The sequence below is a fragment of the Schistocerca nitens genome, chromosome 2 (genome assembly GCF_023898315.1).
Source record: "Schistocerca nitens isolate TAMUIC-IGC-003100 chromosome 2, iqSchNite1.1, whole genome shotgun sequence".
Lineage (NCBI taxonomy): Eukaryota > Metazoa > Arthropoda > Insecta > Orthoptera > Acrididae > Schistocerca > Schistocerca nitens.
The window spans coordinates 49,163,895-49,183,479 of NC_064615.1; the positions used below are offsets into that span (position 1 = coordinate 49,163,895).

Below are 19,585 nucleotides of genomic sequence, written 5' to 3' on the forward strand. Positions count from 1 at the left end.
GAGGGACTGGCAGAGGGTAAAAACTGTTGAGAAAGACGGAGATTGGGATAAAACCAACAAACAGTTGAGGACGTAGGTTGCAAGTGCTACTCTGAGACGAAAAGTGTGGCACAGACAGGAATTTGGGCAAAAATCTGACTTTCCTCCTGGGAACTTCACTGGTCACAATTTCCTGGTCTGCACCACCCATCAGTAAAGAACTGCATGAGTAGGAACCAGTTCTAAAGCACATACACGTAAATGACATCCAAATGAAACCCAAATACCGTAAAGGTAAACTCTACAAACTGCGTGCGCCCTTTTGTTGACAGTATAAACACTATTTTAAAACGTGTTTATAATTTCACAAGATGTGCTATTTTAAATGAGAGTATGAGGAGGTTTTTCTGTATTTGAACGAGAAAAATCGCGAGTCTGTATGTACCGTCATATTTTACCCTAATAATCATTTTCCCTGCAGGTTTTTCACTCCGATTTCCGTAAATGGTACTATGTAAATTACCCAATCAGACACGCTGATTATATCCTGTTGGGACTCAGAAGTCACAGTTTTGTTTTGTAAATTAATTTTTAAAAAAATTGTTACAATGTACTAATCTGTTTTTATTGCTTTGGTAAATATCCCCCCCTCCCCCTCATATATTCCCCCTTTGGTACAGTTTTTCATATTTTGGGCAGGAAAGGTTTAGATTCATGACTTATTTTCGGACTGCAGGTCCCAATGTGAAGGGGTTACGACGTGGTTGGTGCCCTGTACAACAGTTCTTCCTTCTGGTGGTCAGACCTGATCGCCCAGAAACTTGATGACGAGTATGTCCTCTCTCATGTTCCGATGCAGTCCAACTGCGGGCCACAGTTTCATTTAAATGCTCCACAAACCTGCCGGCCAATGGAGACCTACAATGAGGCCCCTTTCAAATTGTCTAGTGCTGATGACCCCGTCTCATACAAGTGCGAGGCACCTACGTATCCCTCACAGTGATCACCCAACATCTGCGCTTTTCACGTCCCTTATGTACCCTACCATCTAAGAAAACAACAATGAACAACACTAATGCATCCTGGTGGCCGTTTTACCTGTCAAGGAGAGTTATCTTGTACACCCTCTGATGTTTTGTGCATGTACGAGTACGAAGTTACATAAACATCCAACCATGGCTTAGTGCTTCACTTTTCTGGTCAGGCAGTATGGAAATGTGGTTCTACCTCGAATAAACACCAATTCCGTTTTAACACCCAAGTTTCGGTGAATGTTCATAATCGTCAGTAGGTTCATTTCTTTTCTTAGTATAACATACAATCGTTTAAGTTGTTGTCTTGACATTTGCAGTGCAGCCGATACTTTGCTCCTGTTCGTCATGTTTTGTTGACTCCGCTTTTTCAGTCCTCTACAGGTTATGGCAACTTTTCTTCCTAACACGCAGTGTGTGATTGATTACGAAGTATTTGATACATGAAATGTATTCGTAGTGGCACATATGAACAAGCGCCAGCTGTATAAGAGGATGAAGATGATGAGGTCCCATACTCCGAGAAGCGTAGGGAACAATGCGGAAGACCAGGTAAGGTCCTAGCGGAGGTGGTTTGCCTTTGGCTTCTTCCGACCGTGATGGGGATTAATGATGATGATGAACACGACACAACAACACCCAGTCATCTCGAGGCAGGGAAAATCCCTGACTCCGCTGGGAATCGAATCCAAGACCCCGTGCGCGGGAAGTGAAACGCCATCGCGAGACCACGAGCTGCGGACATAAGAGAATAATGACAATGACAATTGTGCCTGACCAGGATTTCCCGCTGTACTCGAGCGGTCGCTTTAACTGCTTTGTCTACCTGTGCATGACTCAAGGCCAGACTCCCAATTTCCATATGGCGTCATTCCAGAGTCGTAAACTGTACTCGTAAGCACCTTATCTGATTCCCTTACACGGGAGGACGTTACCCTTGAAAGTCTTTGACTGGTATCGGCGTATAAATACGATACTGCAGTGCCTTTGATGTTAAGAAACCACATTGCATCCATCTATTTAACAATACAGGCACTGCAACATCTTATCAGGTATTTACCTCTACTTAAAACAACCTTTATAGCTATAGAGACCTAATTTATAGTTAGCACACTGGACTCGCATTCGGGAGGACGACGGTTCAATCCCGTCTCCGGCCATCCTGATTTAGGTTTTCCGTGATTTCCCTAAATCGTTTCAGACAAATGCCGAGATGGTTCCTTTGAAAGGGCACGGCCGATTTCCTTCCCAATCCTTCCCTAACCCGAGCTTGCGCTCCGTCTCTAATGACCTCGTTGTCGACGGGACGTTAAACACTAACCACCACCACCTAATTTATACAGTGCAATCAATCATGTTTCCTGATACCCCATTGACGTTTCTCATGAAAATGACTGAGCGGACGATTTGGATGGGATTCGGTTAATGAAAAGCGGACATACAATTCAAGGTTTATTTCCCCAAAACAATTAATTAATTGTAATAAATTACACTGTGGCTTACAAATTACAGTGCCACAAACAAATCAAGCTGCTTACAATACGAGATAATAAAACTGTTATATACCACAGGTGAACAGAGAAACTTCAGAACTGTTTACAATTTGATACATTAACAAATAATCATTGTGCATTAAACTACATACTTTCACCTAATACAGTTAATTTTTTTAATGTGAAGCACAGACGTATAATTTACAATTAAATTTTCAGTCGAAGTTACTCCTTCCTATACCTTCTTTAAAATAGTGATAATATTTCCAACAGGTATCTCAATTAAAAATGCCCTAACACCCTTAACACAACAACACGTACATGACTAGCTCAAATAATAAATATATGTATGGCAAAGCCCAATATCAACAGCGCAGACCACATTCAAACTCTAGCCAACATGGGCCGCTTGCCGGTCAAAACATGTTACGACTGCGGCAGCGGGCAAACTTACATAGGTAATAAAACAACACAGGCCACCCAGCAATCTTACCAAAATCAGTTTACACGGAGGAGGAAGAGGGGGGGGGGGGAAATATAATAAATACCATACGCAAGTGCACTTGCCAAACCTACTACTAAAAATACAGTATAAAAGGATCTCAATTAATGAAAAATCCGGGATAGGCCCGGCAATGTTGCACCTCAGCGCTAGTAGCCAAAATATGGTTGACAGATACCAAGGTCTGACATCATCTTAGGGCTAACTGGCACAACAAATAAATAAGAGTAAAAGACCAAGAAAATGGCAATGCCCAAGAATTTAAATAGGATTAAGCACACACGAGGCTAAAATCAATTGCTAGCACCTTGGACACCGTCTTAGGCTTAATTGACACTACAAATAAATAAAGGTAAAAGAACAGACAAATGACAATGCCCAGCAATTTAAATAAAAATAAGTAAGCACAAGGCTAAAAGCAAATGCTAGCAACTTAACAAGCACACATAAAAGTATCAGACTGCTGCCACATCACAAAACGGAACAGCCGCGCGCGCAGTTCCCAGCAAGCCAGAAAACCGATAACACACACTCCAACAACCGAGTCAGCCTGACCACAGTAATTTCAACTCAGAATCAGGGTGCGTGAGCACACCGGGTCCACGCAAAACACACACTGCCAAATAATTCCCACCAACAGATACGGCTGCCCCCCGGGCGGGAAATCGGGGGCGACGACCGGGTACACACCAGCAGAAAACTCGACACCTAGACTCCGGCTAAAACGCAGAAAATATAAACAACAGCTGAAGTGAGGTGAAACGAACCCCGCCACGCAGACCGGACAGAGCAAACACACAGAAAGCCTGCCCTGCAGTCCTTACAACTCCCGGGTGCAGAAAGCCAAGCGATATCGTGGCACCCTTCTCAGGGACGGAGAACCTCGAGCGATCGCGTGCGGGGATCCATCAGTTGTCCACTAGAGCACGTCACCAACACGCCACACCGCCCAACGGCCAATTCAACGAGGCCCACCTACACAACGAGACCACACCTCCGTGCCGGGGGCGGAAGGCAAAATACCACCAGCTCCGTGCGAATCCAACTGCCGAGCCTAGCGCGCGCGGCACCACGCGAGAAACGCTCCACAGGGCAGCAGCCGCCTCAGCGCCTGCGCGGGCCGAACCAGACACAGAAATACAAGTCGCTATCGATAGTGCCGGATGCGCAACGCGCCAGAGAAAGGGCACAATGACTATGAGGGGAAACACCAAAAAGAAAAAGAAGGAAAGGGATTCACCCAACAATAAAGGCATATCTTGAAGCGACAATTTGTATACACACCTTCTGAAGATCAAGATATAGCATGCTCCCCATTATTCGGCTGTGGTCAATCCTGTTTGCTGATTATCCGCGAAAAGTTCGACGATATTTGGAATGATAAAAAACTGAACAGCCTGAGTATCCAGGTGTACAGGGTGTTTCACAGTTCGTGTTACACCTTTATAGAGGTTATAGAGGGGACTTAGAAGATCAACATTTACATAGGAAACCATGTCCGGAAACGTCATTCAATCACGCTATAGAATGTCTAATTTATATGTCCCGGTTCTGTAACTGTATGTTTATAAAGGTTGGTTGTGTGATGATGTCACAAACTTCCAAGGATGATGGAAGATAAATGTATGAATCTGAGATGAGGGTCCAAGTACCGGACATGAACGAGTCGTAAGTTATAAGAAAAAAAACTGTTCTGATATATCTGACAGTGGAATACTTGCATCGGGCCGGCCGGTGTGGCCGTGCGGTTCTAAGCGCTTCAGTTTGGAACCGCGTGACCGCTACGGTCGCAGGTTCGAATCCTGCCTCGGGCATGGTTGTGTGTGATGTCCTTAGGTTAGTAAGGTTTAAGTAGTTCTAAGTTCTAAGGGACTGATGACCTCAGTAGTTAAGTCCCATAGTGCTCAGAGCCATTTGAACCATTTGAACTTGCATCGGTAGTGTTGTTGCTAAGAATGTAGGGAATGAAACATTCAGAGGTGGTAGCATAGTCCAAGACAAGAAAAAATATTTAGTAAAGATGGACTCTAAATGCATACCTGAATAGCTACGAACACTTGGTCCTCATCGCTAGTGTGAAACATATCATCGGGTCGTCCGCTGTGTCCGAGCGGTTCTAGGCGATTCAGTCCGGAACCGTGCTGCTGCTACGGTCGCAGGTTCGATTCCTGCCTCGGGCATGGATGAGTGTGATGTCCTTAGGTTAGTTAGGTTTAAGTAGTTCTAAGTCCAGGATACTGATGACCTCAGGAGTCCCAATGGCCTTAGAGCCATTTGAACAACATGAAACACGTCTTCTGGATTGAACAACAGTTCATAGCTCTTGAGGTGAGCATATTAGAGCCCAAGTTTAATAGATATTTGTTCTTGTGTTGGTCCATACTACCAACTCTGAATTTGCCTACCCTACGTTCTTAGAAACAATAGTACCGGTACATGTATTTCACTGTCAGACATTGCGAAGTTTTCATTTCCAGTAGTTCCATCCAATTGTACAAGTGTATGTCTTTCATGAATATGCACTTGATACTTGTTACAATAACGTTCGGGGTGAAATTTTTAATTTACCTCCCATAATTGCTCTTCCCACGCCCGGGTTCCCGGGTTCGATTCCCGGCGGGGTCAGGGATTTTCTCTGCCTCGTGATGGCTGGGTGTTGTGTGCTGTCCTTAGGTTAGTTAGGTTTAAGTAGTTCTAAGTTCTAGGGGACTTATGACCACAGCAGTTGAGTCCCATAGCGCTCAGAGCCATTTGAACCAACCATAATTTCTCATTACCTGTTCAACCACACGTACGACTAATATGCAGATGATTGTCAACCTCGTCCTATACTTGAGCAAGCCTATCTTTAGTTTATTGATTCAGTGTTCGTCATATGAGGTGTCGCTTTTCACCCAGAGTTGTTACACGTAAACGGAGTCTTCCATAAACACTCACCAGAAAACAAATGCGGTGATATCAGGAGCGCATAGAGGCCAATGGTGCAACGTGCGGTCCCTGTGTCACCAGGCCGATCCATGCCTGAGGCAGCTCATTGTTACGAAATTCTCTAACATAGCGTGAGTAGTTGTAACTGGGGTTGGCATCCGTCCCAATGTATTGGCACCGTCGCCGTTATGGACCATCGTGTCCTGACATCCTGACAAGACCAAATTTTGCCCACCTTTTGCAAAATACTTTTACGAGCTTGGCTCAAGTACTGACGTAACGCCAGGAATATATGTATCTGAAGAGCTTAGTAGAAACTGCCCACGACACGGATGAAAGAAACTTGGATTTACTTTCTTAAGGAAACCAAAAATCCTGAACGCAAATGCCAACTGCTGAAATTATGCGCGTATTTGTTTTCTATTACCGCACGCAACGTCACTGTGGAAAGACTTTTTTCGCTGAAGTTAGGCCAGTGGACTGGTGAAAGAAATCGACTGCTGCCAGGGACTGTGGAATCGATTTTACATGCCAGTTTAAGTACAAGCTGTCTTGCCAGGGCTTTTTATAAATATATAGATCGGAAAAGAACTTGCTGAAAAAAGGGAAATACTCCGAAAAATATCGTGTGCCGGCCACTTCTGTCACAGTAAGTTGCACGTAATTGTTTTCTAAATACAAAGTGATTACATTAAATAATTTAATTGCGTGCCCCCATCTCAGAGAGTCCCGACGAGGTCCCAGACTAATATGACAACCCTAGTTGTAACTGACTTCTCCTGTTGGAACGGAAAACACGGAAGGAAACGCTTCTGTTTCTGTGTTTTCGCCATCTCAAACTGGCGCACAGTGGTTAGCGAAGAAGTGAGTGAAACACCTACGCTCGGGAGACCACCACTAACGACTATGTGAGCCGGCAGCTTCTAAACTGCGCCTAGTTGAGCCTTTAGCTTTGGAACTAGGTTAAATTTTACCGAAATTTTCTGTTTCATCCTTTCGCACTCGAAATACTAAAATTAAAATTTTTTGAATTTTCTTTTTCGTTTCATTAGTAGACATACAACGAAACAGAACAATGTGAGAAACAAGTGTTACATATTAATTAAATATATACAGGGTGGGTTAAAACGGAGTCACTGTACATGAACTGTCGATACATTTGGTGATAAAGTAAAATGCACTTTCTCTTTGCACTTAGACATAGGGCTACTTGGCAGAGAGCATACTTCCATACGCTTCGGTGACATTCCTTCTTTGTGATTTAGTGTACACAGTGCCTTGAGCTGCCGTGTATTGGTAAGTGCTTTGCTTCTGTTGTATGTTTTTCTACTGGCGCAATAGGTTTACATTTTGTTGGTAATGCTTCTTTGCTCTCACTCACTGAAATAATACAAGGCAACACTAACAGTAATCGATATCACTGTCTTCAGCACACATCAGACATAACACATCATCTCCACTTTTACTGTTACTGTCAACCTCAGACGGCATCAAACCAAGTTCCTTTCAAAAGACACCCCAAAATTTCCTATTCCCTTACTGCGCGAGAGTACAGCGTCTGAAAAATGGTTCAAATGGCTCTGAGCACTATGGGACTTAACATCTTAGGTCATCAGTCCCCTAGAACTTAGAACTACTTAAACCTAACTAACCTAAGGACATCACACACATCCATGCCCGAGGCAGGATTCAAACCTGCGACCTTAGCAGTCCTGCGGTTCCGGACTGCAGCGCCTAGAACCGCACGGCCACTGCGGCCGACCCAGCGTCTGAAACTGGAAATACAACAACCTGTCACAGTTACTCACATTACCTTTACAACTGCAATGGTTTCAAAAGGAACCACCACAGTAATTTTATATATATATATATATATATATATATATATATATATATATATATATATATATATATATATATATATATATATAGGGTGAGTCACCTAACGTTACCGCTGGATATATTTAGTAAACCACATCAAATACTGACGAACCGATTCCACAGACCGAACGTGAGGAGAGGGGCTAGTGTAATTGGTTAATACAAACCATAAAAAAATGCACAGAAGTATGTTTTTTGACACAAACCTACGTTTTTTTAAATGGTACCCCGTTAGTTTTGTTAGCACATCTGAACATATAAACAAATACGTAATCAGTGCCGTTTGTTGCATTGTAAAATGTTAATTACATCCGGAGATATTGTAACCTAAAGTTGACTCTTGAGTACCACTCCTCCGCTGTTCGATCGTGTGTATCGGAGAGCACAGAATTACGTAGGGATCCAAAGGGAACGGTGATGGACCTTAGGTACAGAAGAGACTAGAACAGCACGTTATGTCTACATGCTAACACCCTTTTATTGGTATTTTTCACTGACGCACAAGTACATTACCATGAGGGGTGAGGTACACGTACACACGTGGTTTCCGTTTTCAATTACGGAGTGGAATAGAGTGTGTCCCGACATGTCAGGCCAATAGATGTTCAATGTGGTGGCCATCATTTGCTGCACACAATTGCAATCTCTGGCGTAATGAATGTCGTACACGCCGCAGTACATCTGGTGTAATGTCGCCGCAGGCTGCCACAATACGTTGTTTCATATCCTCTGGGGTTGTAGGCACATCACGGTACACATTCTCCTTTAACGTACCCCACAGAAAGAAGTCCACAGGTGTAAGATCAGGAGAACGGGCTGGCCAATTTATGCGTCCTCTACGTCCTATGAAACGCCCGTCGAACATCCTGTCAAGGGTCAGCCTAGTATTAATTGCGGAATGTGCACGGGCACCATCATGCTGATACCACATACGTCGACGCGTTTCCAGTGGGACATTTTCGAGCAACGTTGGCAGATCATTCTGTAGAAACGCGATGTATGTTGCAGCTGTTTTGGCCCCTGCAATGAAGTGAGGACCAATGAGGTGGTCGCCAATGATTCCACACCATACATTTACAGTCCACGGTCGCTGTCGCTCTACCTGTCTGAGCCAGCGAGGGTTGTCCACGGACCAGTAATGCATGTTCCGTAGATTCACTGCCCCGTTGTTTGTGAAACCCGCTTCATCGGTAAACCGGTAGAACTGCAACGCTTTCTCTGTTAATGCCCATTGACAGAATTGCACTCGATGATTAAAGTCATCACCATGTAATTGCTGATGTAGCGACACATGAAACGGGTGAAAGCGGCGACGATGCAGTATGCGCATGACACTACTTTGACTCAGTCCACCGGCTCTCGCAATGTCCCATGTACTCATGTGTGGGTTCATGGCAACAGCAACTAACACACCAGCTGCACCCGCTTATCCTGTGACGGGCCTGTTACGGAACTGTTTGCGTGCTACGACCATACCTGTTGCATACAGTTGGCGGTAGATGTTTTGCAATGTGCGGCACGTTGGATGCTCCCTGTCCGGGTACCGTTCTGCATACACCCTGCAGGCTTCAGCTGCATTTCGTCGACACTCGCTATAGATGAGTATCATCTCCGCCTTTTCAGAGTTCGAATACACCATGGTCACAGTTCCTACAACACTACACTATCACAGACGTCTGGTAACGCGGTGTACTGCAGTTGGTCTGCGTGCGGAGACGAATGGAGAATAACAATAGCAGCAGGCGCTACATGCGGACACTGCGACAGCTAGACCACACCACAACAGTGCACTACAGCCACACTCGTAAACACGGTCGTCATCGTAAACATGTCCCTGCAGATGCTGCTCGCCAACCCTGGCCCGTGTTTGTTACAACACGCTACTGAACGTCGGAGGTTTCAAGCGTCAACTTTAGGTTACAATATCTCCGGATGTTATTAACATTTTACAATGCAACAAACGGTACTGATTACGTATTTGTTTATATGTTCAGATGTGCTAACAAAACTAACGTCGTTCCATTTAAAAAACGTAGGTTTGTGTTGGAAAACCTACTTCTGAGCATTTTTGTATGGTTTGTATTAAACTGTTACACTAGCCCCTCTCCTCACGTTCGGTCTGTGGAATCGGTTCGTCAGTATTTGATGTGGTTTACTAAATATATCCAGCGGTAACGTTAGGTGACTCAGCCTATATATATATATATATATATATATATATATATATATATATATATATATGTGTGTGTGTGTGTGTGTGTGTGTGTGTGTGTGTGTAACTTAATTACTTCTGCCTTACCTAGGGTTTAAATTTGAACAGGGCAGTCTTCTGTGCCTAATCCATGCGCAAAAGATGACTTATAGAAAAAAATGCAATCACAATTTGAAAACAAAGACAACTTGCTCTGAATATAGAAATGGATCTCACGTTCACTCGTCTTCTAACTGTTAAAATTCGAAACATATGATGTTCAAGCTGCAGCCACTACAGCGAAGCATCTGCTGGAGACATAAAGAATGGATACTGACAAGGGAACCTCCCCATCGCACCCCCCTCAGATTTAGTTATAAATTGACACAGTGGATAGGCCTTGAGAAACTGAACACAGATCAATCGAGAAAACAGGAAGAAGTTGTGTGTAACTATGAAAAAATAAGCAAATTATACAAACTGAGTAGTCGAAGTTCAAGATATGCAACATCAAGGACTGTGTAAGCTGTGGAGCGCCGTGGTCCCGTGGTTAGAGTGCGTAACTGCGGAACGAGAGGTCCTTGATTCGAGTCCTCCCTCGAGTAAAAATTTTACTTACTTTATTTTCGCAAAGTTACGATCTGACCGTTCATTCATTGACGTCTCTGTTCACTGTAATAAGTTTAGTGTCTGTGTTTTGCGACCGCACCGCGAAACCGTGCGATTAGTAGACGAAAGGACGTGCCTCTCCAATAGGAACCGAAAACATTTGATCGCAAATTCATAGGTCAACCGATTCCTCCACAGGAAAACACGTCTGAAATATTCTATACGACACTGGTGACGGCATGTGCTTCACATTACAGGAATATGTTGTCGACCCACCTAACTTGTACACTTGGCGAATGGGTAAAAAGTTTCTTCTACCTTGCCCGATTTAGGTTTTCTTGTGGATGTGATAATCACTCCCAAAAAAGTGATGAAGACATAAGAGTTTGTCACATAAACTGCAACAAATGAATGCAAGTTTCACAGTCGCACAGTTTTCCCTGTGCTCTGTCAAAACATACGTTTTTAACGTTTACAAGTTTTTCCGTGTGTAGACCGTCAAATCCCGCATGTGTCATAGCAAATCTGAACATGTCCTGGAATTTTGGAGAGCGAAGTTGATCATGTGTGAGTGCATGAACTTTGATAATTGTCTGAAAATAAAAAATTAAAACTTCTCATTCGAGGGAGGATTGAACCAGGGACCCTCTGTTCCGTAGCTGCCCGCGGTAACCACGGGACCACGGTGCTCATCAGTGTACACGTACCTTGATGTGAAGACGCACTACTCAGTTTGTATATTTTGCTTATTTTTTTCATAGTTCCATACAACTTCTTCCTGTTTTCTCGATTGATCTGTGTTCAGTTTTTCATGGCCTATCCCTGTGCCAACTTATAACTAAATCTGAGGGGGGTGCGATGGGGAGGTTCCCTTGTGAGGTATCTACTGTGCATACACCACAAAATGAGGAAATCGGAGGTAACCTCAAACGAAACCACATCGTCTGAATAGGTTAATTCATATGGAAAAGATAGTCTTGTAAAATCTGACAAATCATTGTATTTAAATCAGTTTTCAAATTACCTGTGGCGGAGTTTATTCACTATCATGAGTAAAACTAACAAAAGTGGGTATACTTCGTAAACCGATCTCTCTCACATACACATTCTATTGCCTACGTACCATACCACTTCTGGGACATATAACACAGGGCTCCAGTTGCTCCTCCATTTCTTGTTTAAAGATTATGAACCAGGAGAGCAGAACAGACACCGAAAACCTGGGTTGTATGTATGAGGCACCTTCGGAAAGTAAGGTCTGATTAGTTTCGAAATGGAAACCACTGTGAAAATCTGATGGAACTTTGCACAGATGAGCCGGGTAGTGTCTCTAGTGTGCCTCTCGATCACTTCGAGTCGCTCTTTTCAGTTCCGAGCGCAAAGTGATCACGTAGAAATGTCTAAAACAACAGTGCCTACCACCAAGTATGTGGATCTGGTATTTCGCGTGCAGCTATGCAGCCCACACAACATAACTGTCATAAGATTCTTTCTTCAAGACAATTTTCAACTACATTCTGCATGGGCAGTAAAGACGCTCCTGCAATGTTTTCAATGGAAAGTGTTTGATCACCCACAGTACAGCCCTTAATGGGCTCCCTCCATTATTCATCTCTGCTCCCATGAACCGCTGGCTACGAAGACCACAGTTTGGCACAGACAATGTAAGGCAGACCAGCGTAGAGAATGGGCGGAAAGCACAGCCGGCTGCTTTCTGTGACAAAGGTACTGGTAGGTTTGTACAACGCCACGGCCAATGTCTAAGTCGGAGCAGAGACTATTTACAGAGGTAGCTGGAAGGTGTGGGTAACTGTTACGAAAAAAAAAAAAAGATCTGGTTTTCGCTTCGGTATTCATTTCGCAACCGATCGGATCTTACTTTTAGAACAGCTCTCGTATGTCGAAATTTTGTATAACATAAGCTTTAGAAAGTGTCTACCTTTCTGATTCGCATATTGGTATAACAATTTCCCTTGTTGTCTGTTAGTATTGGTTTCATTAAAAGTTTCCGTTCATCACTGTACACCATTTAACTATTATATTTTATAATCTGGTGTAATGCGTGTGCATTCCACTTACGGAACAGAGAGGCACGGAGGAAACTGAGAATAACCTGGAGAGGCTGACCCACTGTAACACCCCAAAGTGCCTTGGAGTGAAGATGAACCGGTCCCTCACTTTCAAGGAGCACTGTACAGATACAAGAATGAAAGTCAGTGCGACGAACAACATTATTAGGAAACTGACCGGCAACAACTGGGGAGCCGGCCTGAGTGACCGAGCGGTTCTAGGCGCTACAGTCTGGAACCGCGCGACCGCGATGGTTGATGGTTCGAATCCTGCCTCGGGCATGGCTGTGTGTGATGTCCTTAGGTTAGTTAGGTTTAAGTAGTTCTAAGTTATAGGGGACTGATCACCTCAGAAGTTAAGTCCCATAGTGCTCAGAGGCATTTGAACCATTTTTGAACAACTGGGGAGCACATCAACAGGTCCTCCGCACATCGGCCCTCGCTTTGTGCTTCTCCGCTGCTGAATATGCAGCACCTGTATGGCAGAACTCCGCCATTCCAAACAGGTAAATATTGCCCAAAATGAAACAGGACGAATTGTAACCGGCTGCTTGCGGGCAACCCTGTTGACAAAATCTACCACCTCATGTGCATAGCACCTGTAGACATCCGAAGAAGAACAGCAGCTAAAGTGCAAAGAAAGAAGCAGGAGACGGATCAGAGACACCTGTTTGGATGCGAACATCAAACACCACGATTCAAGTCGAGAAAAATGTTTCTCGGGACAACGCATCCAATCCAAACATCACCTGGAGATCATAGGATACAACTCTGGCGCAGCCTATCATCAGAGAAATATTGGGACAACGCCAAGGAAGAACTTGCTACAGGTCATCATCTCCCATACACGACAAGGAAGGTACTCAATAGAATGAGAACTGAAGCATCTCGGTGTACGGAGAACATGAAGAAACTGGGATACATCTCAGGGGACGGGACTATGTGAGTGTGTTGAACCTCAGAACCATCAGCACCTACTCAGCTGCAGGAAACTGTCGGAACCTGTGTCCATGGACGATCTGATTACCGCCAATGATAAGGTAGTCTGTGCAGCGGAATTCTGGGCAGCACATGAAATATAAATATGGACATATTCTCTGTAATACTTGTAACATATATGTATGATATGCTATGTATGATAAATTATATTTAATATGTTATGTTCTGGACAGGTATAAATAAATAAAACTATTATATTTCTGCGTTTCAGCTAGATAATGCGTATCACATTTTGACACTATAGAGGTTATTAATTCTTCTACTTAGAGTGATCTTGTTCGATTCCTATACTACTCATCTACAACACTGCAGTCCTATAGACACATCAGTTTCCCACAGATGGCCGGCCGATGTGAGTGGGCGGTTCTAGGCATTTCAGCCCGGAACCGAGCTGCTGCTATGGTCGCAGGTTCCAATCCTGACTCGGGCATGGATGTGCGTTATGTTCGCAGGTTAGTTAGGATTAAGTAGTTCTATGCTAGGGGACTGATGACGTCAGATGTTAATTCCCATAGTGCTAAGAGCGATTTGAACCATTTTTTCTCCACATATCTTCTGTATCTTCTGCACCGGAGGAGCGATCTCACTGACATAGATTTGGTAATGGGGTGTAGTTCTAAATGACAAGGTGCTCTCGACCTCCACATTGAACGTTTTCCGTAGGGCACTCATCAGATGATGGATTCTGCAAACCGGAAACAGCTTACTCAGTATATTTCCCCAATTGACCAGCAAGCTGACAAATGTACGTGTGTGTAGTGTCTCTGCTGTCCGCATTATCTTACGTGTGGACCAGTGTTAACGCGGCGTGCTTACGCCTCTCAGGCAGCAACAAAAAGCCAACTGAAATACTGTGCCGGGCGGCGGAGTACGTTTTTACCTGTCCCTAAACGAATTCCGATGTCGTACTGTGTCTGTCTCTCTAAGCTTTAATATCCTGGGCCTGGCATCCAGCTCGCTTTGTACGAGCAAATTGGCAATAAGGTGAACTGCACGACATCCGTTTTCACTTGACAATACAAATGAAAGAATGTTCGTGGCGAACAATTCTCATTCTTCATTCTTTTCTCCTCAATATCTGCGGATCACATTCGTAGAATTTCTTTCATTTAGGTTTTAGGTAACGTATATCAGGAATTAATTGGTTTTTTCCTTAAACGAAATAAACCACAAAGTATTTTCTTTCGTTAAAAACGTTATTAAGAAGGTATATTCTGCAAGACCAATTTTATACAAATAGTGCGAATGAAAAGCGATTATTTCTGCAAATGTCAGAATATTCATGAGACTGATGCTTAATTATATTTCGGGGGATCTGAGAATCGCATGATGACAGCTAGTTACTGTCCATACTGGCTATGAAATAAAATACAGTAATGGAAAAACGTCGCTTCACCAGGAAGGAGTTGAGCGGCATAAACTGAATTTGGTAGGCTTGTTACTGCATCTGAAAGAGGATGTCTATTCAAAATTCGCGCAGTCGCATACGAGTGCCACTATGAAGATGCTAATCACGTCCGCTTTAAATACACGCTGTAGCGCTTGGGAGCGTTAGTTAATTTTGAGATTGGACGTGCCTAGTTGATGTTAGTGAAGAATGCCTTTAAGGAGACACTGACGCCATTACCACCACCGCACTGAGGTTGAACATGGACGTCTAATAGGGAAAACTGGATGTTCCTTCTGCTGTACTGCAGAAAGACTTGGCTGGAACGTAGTCGCTGTACATGATTGTTGCCAACGGTGGTCACGAAAGTGTAGGGACACAAGAAGAGCGGGTTCCGGACGGTCACTTGGCACTTCCGAAAGGGAAGACAATAGTGTTCGGAATATGCCTCTGGCCTTTCGTACTGCATCTGCAGCGGCATTTTCAACAACAGTTGGCGCTACTCTGACACCCCGAACTGTAACAAACGGGTTACTTCAAAGACACCTCATAGCCACTCTAACATTCTGCGTGGTGTCTGTTTGTTCTAAGTCGTGTCTCCCTACCACTTTCCCGCAACGACGCTCTGAGCGTGTTTTTTTAGGGAATTGACTAGTTTGAAGCTGGGACCTGTTGCTGGTAAGGAGTCGCCAGACCACACATGACATGTAGAGCTCAGAAGAGTTCAGTGAGACTAGCGATGATATAATCAAACACTTAATGATTTCAGCGTCAGCTCCACTGCACTCCCTGTAAAAGAATCTTAATACTAACTAAATTTAATGGAAGGGGTTCAAGGCTTTCCTATTTTCAGTTAGTTGGTAAAATAACATCGAAAAAGCAGTTAAGTTTGCCACTGGAATTTTCATTCTACTCACAAATCATTGTTTATAAATTGCGCTATTGATGAAAGGAAATATTTTAATACAGGATGATAAAAACCAACTGCGTTCAACAAAAATGTGGACGAATATTCCCTGAATGGGTTTCCAAGTTCTATAATGGATTGGAGGATGACCTATGCCATATTACATCTATAATCTAGGTTTCAATTAAGTTTCATAAAAGAGAAAACTATCAAAAATGGTCTACAGTGACCCTCAATTATCTTTATTTACTTATTTAACTTGTCGTAACTTACAGTGGCTGATGTGGCTTCTCAATAATTATATAACAGAAAAATCATCACGTCTCAGATTTTAACTTCAAGTAGCAAATGTGAATGCCACGAAGTTCAATTGACGATCGACAACTAGTATTACGCAAAAAGGGGGATGTAACAGATGAGACTTCTGCAGTTCTGAGTGAAGCCTTATGCGCGCTTATGCGGCATCACGTGCCTTCATTTCCTTGGCGGTGGTTAGCGTCAGGGGGCGGCGGGCGGCGCAGCTCCACACACCTCGCCGTCTCGGTAGCAACTCTCTAACTTACCTTTACCGCAATTTACTGAAGTGGGCTTAAGAAAAAGGTATCTGGCTGTGTTTTCAACTCACCAATCAGGGTCTCAATGTTAACCTTAAGCTCCGTTTACAAAAATTCTGTCTATCCAATGAGAAACGTTATACTTTTCGTGGTGGGGCAATGTTTTTAATGTTTGCAACGTAACAGAGACGCGTATAGTCTCACGCTAAAACTTGCAGCTGGTGTGGCCCTTTTAGCGTTATGGTAAGATCTATACTGTTCTTCTGGAGGGCTCTAACATGGGCTGGGGGCTGCTCTGGGCGATCGGCCGGCGATGTGGGTGTCCGTCCCTTATCGTAGGGCCTTCTAGGCTACACGGTTCGCCTCTCGGCTTCTGTTCTCGTTTCTCCGCTCGGAACTGCGTCTGTTTCACAGTGGGAAGGTATGACATGCATTTAGGCGTTCTTGTGTTAGTCTGTGGTATTCCATTTGCTCACTCGTTGATCGTATTACTTTGGTTAATTTAATGTCAGGATTTATTCGGAGCTATGTGACATACTGCCGGATTTGCTATCATGTCAGGGTTTTCATGGAAGGTGTTGGATTTGCCTGACACCTTACATATCACCACCCTTCGAACTTAATTTTTGCACTGAATCGTTGTCTAAGTCAGTCAAAAATTATTCCTTTATCTAAATTTTGTTGCCTGCTGTTCAGCCACGTTATTCTACTTCTATGCTAGTTTGTATTACTAATTTATATTTTTATCATGCTATCATGTCAGGGTTTTCATGGAAGGTGTTGGATTTGCCTGATGCCTTACACCACATGCCCTGTAGAGTGTGTTTCACCGGCCCCAAACCACCGCCCTTTGAGGCTCCAGTGGTCTCAAGCGAGAACTAAATGGTGGGCAAAGTGGAATTCTGTTGTATTTTCTGGTGAAAGATAGTTCTGCCTCCGTGCCATTGACAGCAGTGTGTTGGTTAGATGGAGGCCATTTGACACCCTGCAACCGACCTGTCTGCGTGCTGGACAGACTGGCTCTACACCTGTAGTTATGGTCGGGAGTGCGGTTTTGTATGACACCAGGGGCGCTCGTGGGTATCCCACACACCCTGACTGCACATTTGTACGTCAATCTGGTCTTTCGACCTGTTGTGCCGCCATTCATGAACAGCGCTCCACTCCAACAGGATAACGCTTGTCTAAATACCGCTGTTGTAACGCACCGTGTCGAAATGTTGCCTAGGCCTGCTCGGTCACCAGATCTGTTTCCAATAGAGCACACACACGACAAATCCAGCGTCACCCACAAGCAGTATTAACCGTCCCTGTACTGACCGACTAACAAGCAAGTACGACAGCCATGGAACTCCGTCCCACAAACTGACATCCGGCGTCTGCATAATACAATGCAAGCAAATTCGCATGTTCACATTCAACATTCTGGCGATTGTACCTGTGATTAATGTAGTACATTTCACATTTGCAACGAATTATCTCGTGCTTATACTAGCCTGTGTTCTTGCAATATTAATGACTCAAATATCTTACCTAGACTCATGTATTCCCGAAATTACATCATTCTATAGTAATCATTCTTGGTGTTGCCATTTTTTTCCGTTTGGTGTGTTATGTTTGAATTTTTTGTAATTAAATGATTTTATGATTTTCTTTGAATAAATCAAAGTATTGAAACTTCCTGGAAGATTAAAACTGTGTGCCCGACCGAGACTCGAACTCGGGACCTTTGCCTTTTGCGGGCAAGTGCTCTACCAACTGAGCTACCGAAGCACGACTCACGCCCAGTACTCACAGCTTTAGTTCTGCCAGTACCTCGTCTCCTACCTTGCAAACTTTACAGAAGCTCTCCTGCGAACCTTGCAGAACTAGCACTCCTGAAAGAAAGGATATTGCGGAGACATGGCTTAGCCACAGCCTGGGGGATGTTTCCAGAATGAGATTTTCACTCTGCAGCGGAGTGTGCGCTGATATGAAACTTCCTGGCAGATTAAAACTGTGTGCCCGACCGAGACTCGAACTCGGGACCTTTGCCTTTCGCGGGCAAGTGCTCTACCAACTGAGCTACCGTCCTGCGAGAGAGAGCTTCTGTAAAGTTTGGAAGGTAGGAGACGAGGTACTGGCAGAAGTAAAGCTGTGAGTACTGGGCATGAGTCGTGCTTCGGTAGCTCAGTTGGTAGAGCACTTGCCCGCGAAAGGCAAAGGTCCCGAGTTCGAGTCTCGGTCCGGCACACAGTTTTAATCTGCCAGGAAGTTTCATATCAGCGCACATTTCCGCTGCAGAGTGAAAATCTCATTCTGGAAACATCCCCCAGGCTGTGGCTAAGCCATGTCTCCGCAATATCCTTTCTTTCAGGAGTGCTAGTTCTGCAAGGTTCGCAGGAGAGCTTCTGTAAAGTTTGGAAGGTAGGAGACGAGGTACTGGCAGAAGTAAAGCTGTGAGTACTGGGCGTGAGTCGTGCTTCGGTAGCTCAGTTGGTAGAGCACTTGCCCGCGAAAGGCAAAGGCTCCGAGTTCGAGTCTCGGTCGGGCACACAGTTTTAATCTGCCAAGAAGTTTCATATCAGCGCACACTCCGCTGCAGAGTGAAAATCTCATTCTGGAATCAAAGTATCGTTTGTAAATTAGCTCGTAAAATACTGCAGGGTTCTGATCCTAGCACTTCTGTTCTCGACGTAAATTACACGAGAGTTGTTAGCCACATTTACGTTAACAATCAGGAATTGAGCCTTTCGTCTAATAATTGTGACTGCATTGCGTAAATGCTATTATAATAAATAAGCAAGGGGGAAATAAAACAATCTCGCGATGATAAGCGTCCGTAACTACGTCCACGTAAGGTTCCTGTTTTCACACCACCTAATTAACTATGCCACCATAAATGACTGTCACTGCAAATATTTTTCACTGTAATGGTTTAACAGTGCATAGCCCCACACCTTTTCTTCACAGCGTGACTTGATATTACGTCTTTGTTAGTTCGTAGCCAGACCAGCTGAAAGCTCAGTCATTTATTGTACACCTACTTGCTTCGATATAGATCAAATCTAATTCA

At 44.0% G+C, this 19,585-nt stretch overlaps 1 non-coding gene across 1 annotated transcript; it reads right to left on the minus strand.

Annotated features, from left to right (window-relative positions):
• Positions 1-18,229: 18,229 nt before the first annotated feature.
• On the minus strand, positions 18,230-18,304 carry Trnal-caa (transfer RNA leucine (anticodon CAA)). Its single transcript has one exon. It is a non-coding gene; the product is annotated as a tRNA-Leu (tRNA).
• Between the last annotated feature and the right edge of the window lie 1,281 nt (positions 18,305-19,585).